Raw genomic sequence first — 16099 nt, 5'->3', positions numbered from 1 at the left:
CTATCAATTTGTGGAAGCTTAAAGATCGAGTTGAACAATATAACCAGAAGAAGAAGAATCAATGCGCAATACACATGAAAATGCACTTGGGAAAGCCTCAGCTAAAAACCTCACACTAATGTGTTAGCATACATGGTGGAAATACATAGGAATTATACAAAGCCTTAGCTCTCACAGCTAGCCAGCTCTCAATACAATCCTTATAGATTCTCACAGGAAATATTGGCTTCTCTCCAGCCTTCCTCTCTGCCCTCCAAGCTCCTATTTCCTTGTGTTGTTCCTTGTGGATGATATTCCTATTACCAAGTGGATGATCTTCCTTCAAAACTGCACAATCCTCAGGGATTAAATCCTTGACTGCATGCATGAGTTTTCTCTTTGAGAAAACACATGCAACTGATCATACATTGTCCTTGACTTTAATCTCAACTAGGTCTTTCTCATAACAAACATGCATGAGTTTATGATGAGGGAATCTTTAGTTAACTTGAGTAGCACTATTTGAGTGCATGCATGCATCAACTGATTTTTAACTCACCATAAGTTCCTCAAATAGTTTGGAACTAATTTAGCTGGACTTAAATTAGTAAACTAAGTTAGTTAATTACAACTCAAATATAAATCAATATTATCTCCTTAATTTAAGGGATAACTCTTGCATGAATTCAGAAAGACTTCTAACTTGAATTTCTCTAACTAATTAATTCAAAATAAATTAATTGATTATTTCCAAGTAGCTATTAAGACTAAATTTGATTTTAATTCACAATTTAATTCAGGGACAAATTAAATTTGAATATTCTTGTTGCCATATTTCAATAGGTTTTTCCTATCCAAAGTATAGTCTCATTTTCCACTAGGCTCCCATATTGCATTTGTCAAATTGTCATCCACCACTTCTTGCCTCATATCCTATTATTAGGCAAGGAAAGAAACTTGGTATCATCTTTTGCGACGACTAAATCTTATGGCATGTAGAATGTGAAATATGGTAGCACCTTAGGTTTTTCTGGTTAAGGGGTAGGGAAAGCATTTAGTATTTCTTTGGTAGGATCTAGCTCAGTAGCCACAATTTCCTTAACCTTTAGTCATGAATGTAAGTTAGACAATTTATCCTCTAATGGCTTTCTCTAATGAGATTTGGTCCCAGTGGTCTGATTTCCCCTTGCTGCTGGTAAGATGAAGCAAGGGTCATACTTCTGAGGCCTATTTAGAGGAAATTGAATAGCCTAAAGTATTTGAGTAGCCTCCCCGCTACCCTTTGGGTTTTAAAATGAATAGGATCCCATGCCAATGGCTTTCTAGCCCCTAGGAAATACTTCTAATAAATTTGGGAAAGTTTTATTACATAATTTAGCACAAAGATTGATGGAGTGAGGAACATAGTGAGTCTGCAAGGGGACAAGTCTAGCCCATATATCAAAACTATTATGAAATACTCCCGTATGAACTATTCTCCTCTCCTGATATTAGTTCCCACTTGTTGGTAGGGTTTTAACTAAACATACATTATTTCTAGTTACTTACCCTTTATGACTAAAAATGTGAAATACATGAATTGGTTAATATAATTGTGAAAGGAGGAACCTTCAATATATCTTTTAACCCATTATAACCAATAAATGAATCTCTATGGTACACCTTGTATAACATGGTTTAGGTGTAGGTGGGCTAGAGAGGATTTTTTATAATAAAAAAAAAGATGCCCACACAGTAGGAATGATAACAAAATAGTTTTTCAACTTAGAAATTGGCCAACTAATCCCTCATACCCCTTGAGATGGCTTACGCATCTCTAAAATGAGGTATCTAGTTGTGAGGACCACAGAAAATAGATAGGATGGATAACACACACTCATAAACAAACAAATAATCTTCCCTCCCGAGCAAGGACTAAGGTAAATAGAGTGACAGATTCTTGTACCCACCCGGGGAAACGTTTGGTTCTATACGGGGGAGGTTGTTCTAGTGAGGGGTTCTTATTTTTCCATAATTTAAGGACCAAGGCATTTCTTTGATCCTCAAACAATATGAGATATATATTTCTATAAATATAAGGGGGAAATTAAGGTCATGTTGAACTAGTTGTCTAATATCACAGAGAGGGATTTGACTCTCATGGGGAAGATTACTCAGGTTTGGTCTATAGACATGACCGAGGAAGTTTCTAGCTCATAATTTTCCATGCGAAGGATCAATAAATTTGGAAAAGGATAGGTCTTAGAGATAATGTTCAGAGCAAGGCTAGAAAAATAGTAAAGGTTCCTTTCATTTCCTTATAGAAATCGACTAAAGGTGGCCGCTATAAACCTACGGGGGAGGAAAAGTGGAGAATTGAGTTGCCTATTTTGGCAAAGTCATCAATGAAGGGAGGAAGTTTAGAAAATGAAGTATTGCTTAGGTCATAGCAGTGACTCAAGGACCTAGAGAAGGATTTCTTCGATAAGGTTTTCTTAGCTCTTGGCATGGTGAAAATTGACTCTCAGAGGTCAAATTGACAATTTTGAGTTAATGAATCGACTTACTTGAAAAAATGCTAAGACCCAGATGATGGTTCAAGATACTAGTTCATATGGAACTGGAAGCTACATATTTCACCAGTTGAATCAGAAGATATGGAACTTCAATCCATTTTCTCTAGAGCTATGATTTTCATTTCATATTTGGAAAGAATGAGGAAGGAGAGCTCCGTGATTTTTCTTTAATGGTGAAAAACACTCTTACTCATGGGCATTCAATCTGTATGTTTATATTAAGATAAATTTTGTACAATATCCACCTATTTCTTTTTCTAGGATAGGACATGTTGTGTCTTCTCCTTGTGTCGGGAGGATCTGGTATATGGAATCTCACTGAATCTTTATGTCATTGGCCTCCTTTTTATCCCTAGGAACAAATCCCTTACTGATTAAATGAGTCATTGATCATCATTAATAGGTGTAGCCTCCATCGTTGATCTCCACCCATGACACCACAATATTTGAAACTGAAGAGAGTTCCCCTCTTATCACTTTTGGGCCATTTATCTTCGTTAGTGGGAAAAAATTTGACCGTTAGTGGCCAGAACCCTCCATCTTATTTCCCTATATTTCCCATGGATTAGCATGAGCCATAGATCACATCCCATGGGAGCTTTTTTATTCATTGATTACACCATATTTTTCAATATTGTAAAGGGAAACCCCATCGATGAATCTCTAACCATCTATCTTCTTTTGTGGGGGTCATCTCATCCATTTGTGACACCTTGAGTTTGTTTCTCCTGCTAATGTACCTCAATGATGTGAATGTTTCTAGGCCATATATCTACTTTTGTAGTGGAAATCCTGATGATTTTTGGTACTTTGGACCTTTCAGGCCTCTATCTACCCCAACCCCCAATGAATGAACTAGATTCATTTATCTTTTTTTATGGGGAAGATCACAACCATTCATAGCCTTTCAAGCCATTTCCCCTCTATTGATGTACACAACGCCATATATAAATACAAAACATTGGTTTCTCTTAGCGGGGATAACCTTTACCAATCATGGTAGAAATAGTGGATTCATGTCCCTCACTTCCCTAGGCCTCACGGAGAAATAGAAACCCTTGTTCTACCCCAATGGTGAAGATCCTAGCCATTCATGGTACATTTCAATTTTCGGTGCTCCATTTATCCTAACCCTTGTGGATTCTATTAGGCCATTGAACTCCATTTGTAGGACTGATCTCGATCATTCAAGGTGCTCAAACATGTTTGGACTCCTTGTATACCTGGATCTAGGTGAATGATAGTGGGTCATTAATCTCTTTTTGTGGGGATGATCGAGGTCACTCATGGAACTTGAACATGTACGAGCCTCTGATGGATCTAACCCCCACCCACTCAATACTTACGTACGAACGATCTCCCTATCAGGAGATGGTCATTCCAATAAATAGCACCAAGCCCAGTTTTTCAATGTTACCTTTTATAGATACCATGTGCCTAGAAAGGTCTGATTAGATATATATGTTACATGTTCAGTGTTAATAGGAAGTGATTTTGCATGAAAAATTTCTCATCCCCCATGCCCAGGAGGTTTAGATACCCTTGTTGAGCCCCAGTCCGCCATTCCCCTTCCCCACCTGCATTACCCAGTCCCGCATTCACCATTCTCCCATGCCCCAATTTAATCTGCAATATGCCTATGCATTCAGTTCAATCCATCCAATTACCTCTATCTCTACTCTCTACCTTACCTACATCCTCATCTCTTAGCCTTGGGACCCTCATCTTTCTCCTTGATCCCTAAAACCTTCGGAACTCCTTACACTCATCCTTGAGAACTGATCCCTCAATCCTTATAATTCACCTTGTTGATCCCTCTACCCTAGGCCCTCCCGATACCCTCTACCTTCGATCCATCCATCCTATTTTGATCCCTATAATTATATAAATTTCTAAATCTATATGAATTGACTCTCTTAACCATGCCTAATTGAGCCTTGCTTTTCTCCTTACAGACAAAAACATCCATATTGCATCACGCCCAATACCAATTCAACTTTGTTTGATCTTGATATAACTCTTCCCAATTCAACTATGTTCTCTCATCAATTATAAAATGACCTTTGTAATACCTTATCTTCTCAAGTGGCTCTATTCAATATGGTCTCTCTTCAAACAACTGGTTTAGTATTCTATTATATGCTGACAGGTCTCTACTAGTCCTAGTATATCCTCGATTAGCCTTGATTTTCTCCTTTCGACCAACATGGAAACTACTGGTATTATCATCACACCCAGTCCCTACAGACCTATGTTAGTGAATCACCCAACTGGTCTAAATTCAACTCTATTATCTATGCACCCAGCTCCCAAATTACCTCTAAGACCTTATTTGCTCATGGGTATCTATTCAACCTAGTTTCTATTCACTCAGTTGGTCCCAATGAAATGATGTTCTCAAATCACCCATACCCCTACATGAAAGCGGAACATATAAAAGAAAGGTTCCTTACCTAGACTTGGTGCAATTACGATGTGTTAAATACAATGATCTACCCTTTGAGGAGCATACGCAAGAGGATCATATGCCAATAGCTTCTCTCATTAGAACAACATGCCTTCTATCTCTTTCTACTTCTCTTTCTACTTTATTAGTGGAAAATAATCTCTCTTATAATGACTAATCAGTAGTAGTAGTTGTAGAGTAGTAGAGTAGTACCTCTCTCTCTATTGAGTAGAAGTAGCTACAGTTTTTCTCTTTTGAGATGTACTATAATGTGTGTGTAGGATTCAACTAACATCACAGAACACACAAAAGGATTTTGATAACGCTTTTTAAAGAGAACTAATTGAACAACTTAAATATGGGGGAGGATATGTGGATGGTTCACAAAGAAGTTCCCTATTTCATACGCATTCAGTGAGGAGTGAGGTTCACAACATGCATTCAGTGTGGAACATTCAAAGATGAGCCTTGGCTTAATGGGTAATTTACATGTGAGTTTAATTTTATGAAAAATTGCAGTTTCCTTTCTCGACAACCTCCCTCTAATTCCCCCCTGTCAAATTTCTTTTTGAGCTCTCAGCAAACTCCCTTCTTTTATCCTCATCAAGTCATATTTTCTTTATTTATTTTGTTGAGCAATAGAAAGCTACCTAGAGATCAGACTATCCATCATACCACACAGAGACATGCTTTGTAAGCAAAAATATACACTTTTAATTCAATTGATCAGCCAACAAAGCAAATAGAGGTGTACCAGGCGGAATTTCATAGAGCAATAGCAACCCTCTCAGAGACCGAGACATTACAAGCAGCTTCAAGGAGGTCAATTTTCCAGTCCAGATTTTGAGAAAAATGGCCCTAGATGGATTGCTTCCTTCTTGGCCAGTAGTGTACATTTGGGTAGCGTCATAATGCACTACTTGCTTTCCTAGGTAGTTAGCTCTCAGTAGGATCTTTTTGGATAGTGTCCCTAGTCATGCTCTCTATTTAGAACACAATAGAACTCTTGGATGACTACCAACTCTTGGCAGGGAATGTTTAGGTAACCTCCCTTGGTGATCTCGAGGAAGGGGCATGATTACATTGAGCATAAAGAGCCACCTTGATATCAGGACTATATCACATTTACCTAATTAGCAGAGTCACCTCAAATTGCTACCTCAAATTTATAGCTAGCAGATCACCTTCATGTGGCATATCACAATTACCTCTAGCAAGAAACATGCAAGCAAGTAAACACTTTAGGAGTTTGATTGTATACCTCATAAGTTGGATCATATACATCATAAGTTATATCCTACACCTCTATTTATGAAATTTTTTACTGATCCACCTTGAATTCTTTGCAGTGGGTTCAATAAACTAAGGAATGGCAACAACATCAAGTAGATTAGATCACCTATAGATTTTGATTGGTAGTTGTACACCTCACCGTGAGAAATATCAGTTTGCGCACTACATTGGGAAGATTTACTGAGCATTAGATCCACCTCAATAAGTGAAATTGTACTCAGATGCCTCAACTAGATAGATGAAAATACTATTACATCAAATTACTGGCGGCGATAAGTGTGCTCAATCAGGTGCATACCCATATGTTCCGCAGATGCAGATCTTTAGTTTTGTTGACCACTTTCCCCTTGAATTGTAGGGTAGTAGCTTATTAAAAACCTTTTGAAAAGGTGGTAGTTTATGCAAACCTTTAATAGAAGGTGGTAGCGTCCACCTCAAATGTAGTAGGCAATCAACCCTGTTGGCCTTTATCCAGCCAGAAACTACCTCCTTGGCCAACAACTACTTCCCTACCCTTATCCAACCAGCAAGCATAGATAAGGATGGCCCGTTAAAGATGCATGAATGAGAGTGACAACATTTTCATGAGCAAGAAATGATCATATCCCAGGAGTGACGGATTGGGATTGCTTATGGGGTAATGTTGGTTTAATTCTTACTATCTTATATATCGTTCTAATTAGATATTGCACTGCTTATTTCATTTCAATAAGTCAAATTCATCGTGTATTATGGAAGAGACGACATGGCACAACCAACAAGAAACAGGAGCATAGGTAAGCATATCCCGTCGTAGATGCTACATAAAAGGTAGGTTATGGCCAGCAAGCAATTTCGCCAGCCCCACTCTCCCCATTGCTTTCTCTATCCCTACTCTAGTGTGTCTAGCCTAGTTGATCGTACATTACTGATACTTCCCCACGAAACGAGTACTTGCCTATACCAACCACATAATGAAAAAAACAATCTTAGGAGCTCTCAGCTAACTATCTTGGATCATGGTTAACTCTCTGACATTCTAGACTTGGATCTACAGTCTGACTACCTAAACTCCCAATGCTAATCTTCTAGCTATTTCTTCCCTTGGTTGTTCATCTTACAACTCTATAACCACCTCTCTAATTCTTCAGATCCTCATCTAGTTGTTTGTTTCAACTTTATTTGTCTTGTGCTTCTTCATCTTCCTTATGTTCTTTCTTTTCAATATCGTGCTACTAAATGTGATCCTTCACATTCAAACTATGTTGTTTATACATATTTACCCTACCTCCACATGAATTAACTTTTACTTTCTTTTAATGCACTTCCATTTTTCCAAAACCTGAAACAAATGTGGAACCCATGAACATTGGCGGTCAAAGTTAAGAATTTCATTTGATATAATAAATGAAATTATACTTCGGGTATTATACAATGACTAAGTTATGGGTCCTACCCCTGCCCTCAGTGTATTGACAAGGAACTTTGCTAATAGTGAGAATAAGTTAAGAATGGTGACCCTCATCGTGGCCATCAGAGATCAAACGAAATAAGGCTGATAAGAAAAACTTAATTTCTTCTAAGGTTTGAAAGGGGATGAAGAAGAATCCCTACCTCAGGTGTTGAAGGACTAAGACATTTAGCGTGATTACATAAATATTTCAATGTCTATTAGGTCTGAGTTCAAGACTTGTTTGAGGGGATCAAAGCATCAGTGGGTCCCATTGTGTATGTTGAGCATCGGGGACTAAATCTTCTTTGATGATAAAAAAGTAAAAAATATTTCAAGTCCCGATATTAGCGCTTATGGGCATCAAGGTTATAATTAGGATTTGGAACACATAAAAGAAAACAAGGGCTTTATCCCCAATGTTTTGATTAGTCATCTTGAAATGAGATGGAGATGTGGTTTCTCGATCTTGAAGGTCGACTGTATCAAATTTTAAGACATGTTAGAAAATATTTCAAAAAGGAAAGGAATTTGAATATCCAATTATTCAAAGGCATTCCATTCACTGACATGGGCAATGACCCGGTTTCCATTGTCCGCCAACCCTTACAGTGCGAGAGCCCTATAAGACTAGACATAGCATACGGTCCGGATACTAGAGGAAAAGGAGAGATATATACCTAAAGTGATCCATAAAATCCTGTATGGGCCCTCTCTATCTTAAAAGGTAAATTAACCAGCATAAACATAGTCTAAAATAGATGCTCTCTATTTTAATGGGTGGTAATCTCCTTTAAAGAGATTTCAAGAGCCCCACGATAATGTATTAGAAGTGGATGTTTCCATAATTGAATAGGGTTAATTATAATACTTGGGTGGAGAAAATGATTGTCCTTCTTCAAAACAAAGTTACTTAATGTTTTTGGAAAAATCCCATCCTCTCTACCACCTTTTCCCATCTTCAGTAATATTCTGGATCAGCATTATAAATAGAATAATTTCTCCCTCACTAATTTCTATTTGCAATATAATTCCATGTCCCCTCCTCTGTATGCCATAATGGGACCTTCTATTACACTGGTGGAGATAAGGATCCAGATCCTCACACTTCAAGTTTCACTAAATGCTTGAATGTTGCACCAGTCCAAAATGTCACTCTTCTGTGCTTGTAGGTATACCTTAATTGTACAACTGATCATGTTGTAGTACCCGCATCTCCAGCCGGCTATGTATGTTCCTGAGGGGGATATGAAACGCTAGTAGTCTGTACATCATGTTCAATTGGGACACTGGAATACCTTCAATATGCTCATGGGGTTGGTTTCGATCTGAACTAGGGAGTAGTCTCTTTCTCTCCCTGCAAGTCTCTTCCACTGATGTCAACCCTTTTTCTTATGCAAAAGAAACAAGCTTAGTATATAAAGCATCACTTGTAAGTCCATGCAATCGACTGGACCGTCGAATGGGAGGACAAAAAGGAGTGGTGATAGATACAAAATCAATGCTTGAGGGTGCAAGAGCTAAGTACTGTAGGGGAATTTATGGAAATTCCTAAGTGGCTTCACGAACTTAGGTTTATTTTGAGAGTTCTCATGACCCTACAAAAATATCTACACAATGCCTAAAAATGGCTTAAAATCGTACCGGTAGGTATCATCCAAAATTTGACACCCAAGTACTAGAGGCAATGTAGTCATCATGATTTCCCATAGCTCAGATGTACCCCGTCAATTCAATTAATTTTGTCCCCGAACTCAAAATCAAAACTTTAGAAATCCCCCCCCCACACTTGCTTCTGCTTTCAAATTACTTGCTGGAAAACTTTCTTATATCTGGCATGCATGCAAGGATGTTTCAAAACTTATAGTAAATTTATGTAACACCATCAGGTGTTTGAGACTTATGGACCCTCGACCATGAATGAACTTAATTATCCAATGCTTGTTTAATAAGATATAAAGGTATTGAAATGCTCAATCAGACATAAGATTTTTTCCCAACCTTTGTTGAGTCTCTTGTTCATTTAAACAAACCACTAGTTGCCAATCCCCATATAGGGGGTGCCTGTGGTTAACCGATCATGCTTGTTGGTTTATGGATGCAGTTAGCTTTCTTTGGGGTTTCAATTTTGATTTCCCATGTGTGAGGCAACCTCAATAAAAGCGTTTTCAATCCTCCACTAGTTGCATACATGCCCATCTCGTCCGCGAAGGTTCATCTTGTTCCCGGTGGAGAGGATAAGACACTTGGCTATCTGAGATGGCATAGAGTTGCTTAGCATTCATTGGTTTTCACTTTCACTTGGGATAGTGTGTAGAGTTATTAATTAATGGGATGCGTTGTAAGGAGCTCAACTGGTCTAAGGCATTTGGTATCAAGGTCATACGTTGTTTAGTACAGATGGCATGACACTTTGTGTCGTATAGGTCCAAATGGGAGGGTGAGCTTCTGATTCAATGTTAAGGGCATAAAGATCTGATTGAAGCGTACCAATATCTCACTCAACTTCATGAATTGCTCCTGTCACCCTTTCTCCTATTCATTATGAATCTGGAACCAAGCAAAGGGAAGCTGCTAGCCTTTGATCTTGAACTAAAGGATCTCCCTTAGGTGCTAGGTGAGGTGCTTCCATCCCTTATTTTGTGGGATAATTTACTGGTTACAAATAATGAACCCTCTTTCAAAATTGTTTGAATTTCGAAAAGGGTTATGGCTATGGAAAGAGAAAGGATGTCATGGGTAATGCCTTTTTCACGGACTCTACAATAAGCTCTAGCTTTGAGTAAACAGGTTCTGCCTTTCAAGCAAGAAAGGATGCCAGTGGAACTGTAACTTGTTCATAGTCAACGAGGTAACGAATATTAATGGAGTACTTCTCGCGTACATGATGGCTACTATGGGACCAGGGGCCTTAGTGGTACTCACACTCAGTCAAAGGAAATAAGGATGGCAACACTTGGAAACATGGTTGGACCAGCTCTTGAAATTCATTTCATTCAAGGGTGTAGTAACTTCTCTATTATTGAATAGAGAAAAACTGAAAATTCTTTATCTTTATCATTCCTTAATAAAATAGTTTTAGTTTATTTTGTTCATATATGCAACAGCCAAAATCACTTGTAATGAGACCTAGTAAGAAAAAATAGGATGAGTTTCTTTAACAATTATATCCAAGAAAGAATAGTGTGGCCCCTCCTTAAAAGATAGGTAGGTTGGCTAAAACCACTTCCCTGGATGGTGGTCGAGGGATAAACCTATATTTAGCAGTCAACCTTTTTTCGCATTTCAGCTATATAGTTAGGTAGGCCAGTACCATCTGGTGGGTGGGATGAGAAGATAAGAAGAGCCAACCAACCTTTCTCAGTTCAGGGATAACCTTATCCCTCTAGTTCTTTATAATTGGTGCCACTACTCAATAATATATAGTGACAGGATGAATGCTTCAGCATAGCGGGTTTAGGTTCTTTCTCCCTTTCTTGTCAAGCAGGGTATAAATCGATCGTAGTTTCCTACACACACCAATTGCTTGCCTCCACCAATCCTCTGACTGAATAAAACATTCACGCTTGATACAATTGAGTTCCCCCCCAATTGTAATGGAGAAGCATCGGGCATTGGGTAAATTGATGCATGCTTAGGGTGATCATTAATCAATATGGGTGAAGGTAAGCCTTAAAGTTGAAATAGATACTATACTTATATAGAAATACTTCAAGAATCAAGGCCTCTATACTCCACTACCTACCCCTAGTCAACCTTGGGAATCCATCTCCATGGATTACATGTCGAGCCTTCCTTCTGCTAAGCATGGCAACGACTATTTTTTTTTGGTCATCAATAGATTCTCGAACATGGCCATTATGTTTTCCTGCAAGAAGAATATCACAGCGGAAGCCACTGCTAAAATATTCTTTGAATGAGTGTGGGTACACTTGAGGATCCGACAGTATATCATCTCAAATCGGGACAACAAGTTCCTTAGTACGTTTTGGTCCAGTCTCTAGTCGATGTTGGACACCAAGCTCACTAAGTCCACAACTTTCCATCCCCAAATTGATGGCCAGACATAGGTTGTCAACAGGATGATCATACACATTCTGCACTTGTACAACTCAAATCATCCACGCACATAGGATGAGAGCCTCCCCTATGTCCAACACAACTATGAATGGGCTCTCCATAGCTCGACTAGCCACAATCCTTTTCAGGTGGGCTTGGGATTCCAACCACTATGTCCCATTGATGTGGCCATGCCATTTGTAGCTACTCAGGAAGATTCAGCTCATGTCCAATCTAAAACCAATAAGGTAAAAAACTTCATTAAGCACATCGAACATACCCACCAGCAGGTCCACGACATTCTCGAGAAATGAAATGCCAAGTACAAGTAGCAACATGATCAACATCATGTGCCACACAAGTTTCAGGTGGGAGACAAAGTCTGGTTGCATTTGCAAAAGGAATGCCTTACCAAAGCCTATCAAAAACTTAAACCACTCCAATATGGTCCTTGCACCATTACCAAGGATGTGGGAGATAATTCATTTAAGCTCAGCATTCCCCCATTCCTTGGACTGCACCGAGTTTTCAACATGGACTGCCATCGACCATACTCCCCACCATTGTTAGACACATCAGACATTGTAGAATATCTCACACCCACAGAGTTAAATCTAGATTGCAAGGAACAAGCCATCGATGACCAGATCATGGACACATAAATCAATAATACTCAACAGCAAAGGATCCAACTATATCAAGTTGTCAAAGTAGGCCAACTCCTTCACTAGTGCAAGTGGCTCACTAGGGACTAAGTTCGGCAAAAGATTCCTCATCTCATGGAGGAACTCAACGCAATGGGGACCATTGCTTCCTAAGGGGGGAGGAATGATCCAGTTGGATATTGGTGGCCACCCACCTATTCCACTTGGACCCCTACCATTTTTTCTTTCAGTTTTTCAGTTTCCTTATTTGTAGCACAATTTACTATTTTTGGCAATTTTTTGGGTCCTAAATTTCCGGAGCTGTTTTGACGACCTAAACAACATTTTTTTGGGAAAAACTAGGACCAACATGAGTGAAACACCAATTTTGGTCATCAAAAGTTGTAGTTCTTGGGTAGATATTTCTAACGAGGTATTTTTCACGCCAAATGAAGATCGTATGCCAAAGTTATGAACCCGGGAAATTGATGTACAAATTTACCCAAACAGGGCCCATAGTTTGGCGCTTCATCTCCTAGGGTTAGGTTTTTAGATGTTTAGGGTTTTCCATTGATTATAAACAATAAATAGCCCTCTGATCCTCATTGTAATACAATTTAGAGGCATGTAGCCACCACATCTCTTCACAGAGATAAGCTACCATCGCCCGAGCTAGTCTTATTTCCATTCTATTTGTAAGCATATTTCAGTACTTGATATTAATGAAATGAAGTGTTATTTCTACTGCATCTTTGTATTTATCATTATATTTGTAATTTTCTGCGTTCTTGTTTAAATCTGGATCACCCCCAACTATAGGTAAAAATTTACAACCAAGTCATTGGTGAACACATGAAGAGTGTTAAAACCACCCTAACAGAGTTAAAAGTGACACTTAGTGATGTTGCATATAAACTTAATGCAACGTCCTTACTAAGGTTATCTTATAGCTCTATATTTGGGTCTCCAATTGGCTTCATGGACATTGTTGGTGAAACATTCTCCCTCTGCTAAGGATGTTGCAACTAAGAAGATAGAGCATATAGACATTAGTCCCCAATACAAACTTCTTGTCCAAGCTATGAAAGATTGTGCCCCTAAAGGCCCTGTTATGTTGAATGTAACTAAATTATATCCAAATTTTGATTGCAGTGTTTTTTATACATTGGGTATAGTCTATAGTGGCACAATCCAATCTGCCCAAACTATATGGGTACTTAGAGAGGGATGTTATCTTGATGATGAGGATGGCATGATAGTTAAGGAAGTAACTAAATTGTTGATCTACCAAGCTCGATATCAAATTCTTATAAGCAAATCACTCATTGGAACTTGGGTTGTAATAGAGGGTGTAGACGCTTCAATTATGAAGATAGGAACACTATGTCATGAGTATCTTGATCAAGTTGTATTTATTTTCCGCCTTTTACACTTTACCACACTATTATTTTTCAAAATAGTAATTGAACCTTTGAACCCAAGTGAATTACCAAAGATGGTGGAAGGAATTCATAAAATTAGTAAGAGCTATCCATTAGTCATTACAAAGGTTGAGGAGTTAGGGGAATATACCATTCTATGGACTAGGGAGATCTATTTAGACTCTATTATGAATGACCTTAGAGAGATCTATTCAGAAGTATAAGTGAAAGTAGTAGATCCATTAGTTCCCTTTTGTAAAATAGTAGCGGAGTCATCTTTGATGAAATGTTTTTCCAAAACTCTAAATAAGAAAAGTAAGATTAATATGCTTGCATAACCACTAAAGAAGGGTTTGGGAAAGGATATAGAGAATGGTGTGGTCAACATAGATGTGTCATGTAAGAATTTGGGTTATATTACTTTTTTAGACTACATATGATTTAGATTTACTTGCATCTTGATTAATATGGTCATTTGGACTGGATAAGTAGGGTCTAAACATACTTGAAGATGACACACTCCCTAGTGAAGTTAAAAAAACTTACTAAATTTTGTAAAGGATTCCATTGCACAAGGATTTCAATGGGGTGCTCGAGAGGTACCTCTTTAGTAGCTTTAGATAGTTGTTTTGTGCTTAAGGAGCTAGAGGAACCCAACTCTTGGAAGACAAAAGGGTGAGCTGTGGTGAGGCTATGATTTGGCCTTGAGGATGATATGAATTTCTCCAACCCCACTATTGAGTTTTGATGGCCTTGGGGCACATTTATTTGAATTGACAACATTATAAATGAGAAGTTCTTCATTTTGGCACAAATTCCCATGCATTCCTCTATTATTTGTACTAGCTAACTGATACTCCAATTAAGTTTGTATGTGTACTTTCATGTTGGATTTATGTTGATGAACTAATTCATGACTACAACTTATATGTTTGTTTTGAGTGTTTTCCTTCTTTACTCCATGTTATGCTAAAAACTAACTATGAAGTGATTTGCAACTAGTTTCTAGTATCTTCTTGCTTATAAGTCTTAAGATTTTGTTAGCTAACTTGTTTCTTTTAAGGCATATTGTTCTCATTGTTTTTATTAGGTTCTTATACATTATTTTACTAGCTTGTTAATTGAGAGTTGATTTCATCCTCATTATTCAGACATCAAACACTTCATCTCACACTTTGTTTCTGCACTTTACAGCCAAGAGAAAAACATACATGGTGGTATTTGGTCCCGCATACCATATGGGGATCTTATTCCAAGCGATGTGAGGCCTAAATAGGACTTCACTCTAGGGAGGCCCCCTAACTGTTGGCAAGACATTTTTTCCCTATCAACAAAATCTTATTTGCTTGTTTCCCCCATAGCTCATCAAGACTTTTAGTGATTTATTATTGATGAACCTTGCATTCATATTGGATCACCCTAAGTTACATGATGTATCTCAATGTTATGGTTTTATTCTTTGTGTATTTTATTGTCATTTGGAGAAAGCAGTCCACCTACGAACTATTCTTCACTTTGTCTAGATGTGGAGGATAAATGATGGCATTTGATTCTAATGAAGGATCACCTACTGATGGTGTTGGATACTAACAACTTATAGGGGTTCTCTCTGTTGTCAATTCCCAATTATACCTCACAACGTTTGGAGTAGGAGCCCCATCTAGAGTATCAACTTGGCCACCATAACTTAAGGTTTTCCTTGGTTTTAATGGATAACATAAGATATTATACACATAACCTTTGAACAAGAAATTAAGTTTACATTATGGAACACCAATTGCAATGTGTAAAAGGAGACCTTCATGAGTGGGATATGAGAGTGAGTCTCTAGAAGGAAAGTAATAGTGCTATCCTAAGAGAGGCACATGAGAGCGAGGAAATATTCGTTGATAAACTTGCAAATTAGCTGATAAGATAACAATGATTCATGGAGGAAAATAAAACACACATTCAACAAGATAAGCACCAAAGCCATCAAAATAGTTCAATTTTTTTAGTACATATAAACACAACATATACCACAAGCATCCAAAGAATAGCTTTAAAACATTCACGATACATGAATGAAATTGTGTTGGTTCAACAAGTTTCAATTATTAGGTGAAAGATCCAAGTACACAGTTACAACAATGAGCCACTAGCTCTAGTAGTGGAATATTAAGTCACTTATCACTTCTCCAAAAGAATTACTTTCTTTCCTATTCCAAGTTGAAGAAGCCAAGGCTAGCTCTCCAAATTCTGAGCCTCCAAAAGCCCTTTGCTTAAGTTATGAG

General features: G+C 38.0%; 1 pseudogene; it reads left to right on the top strand.

Moving 5' to 3' along the window:
- LOC149192496 (110 kDa U5 small nuclear ribonucleoprotein component CLO-like) overlaps positions 1-14437 on the top strand; it is a 118866-nt pseudogene extending 104429 nt beyond the window's left edge.
- The last annotated feature ends 1662 nt before the right edge of the window (positions 14438-16099 follow it).

Source organism: Pinus tabuliformis, chromosome 2_2 (genome assembly GCF_031772625.1).
Source record: "Pinus tabuliformis cultivar Carrire ecotype Pingquan chromosome 2_2, CPIR1, whole genome shotgun sequence".
NCBI classification, from domain to species: domain Eukaryota; kingdom Viridiplantae; phylum Streptophyta; class Pinopsida; order Pinales; family Pinaceae; genus Pinus; species Pinus tabuliformis.
This window is presented reverse-complemented; position numbering and strand designations above follow the sequence as displayed.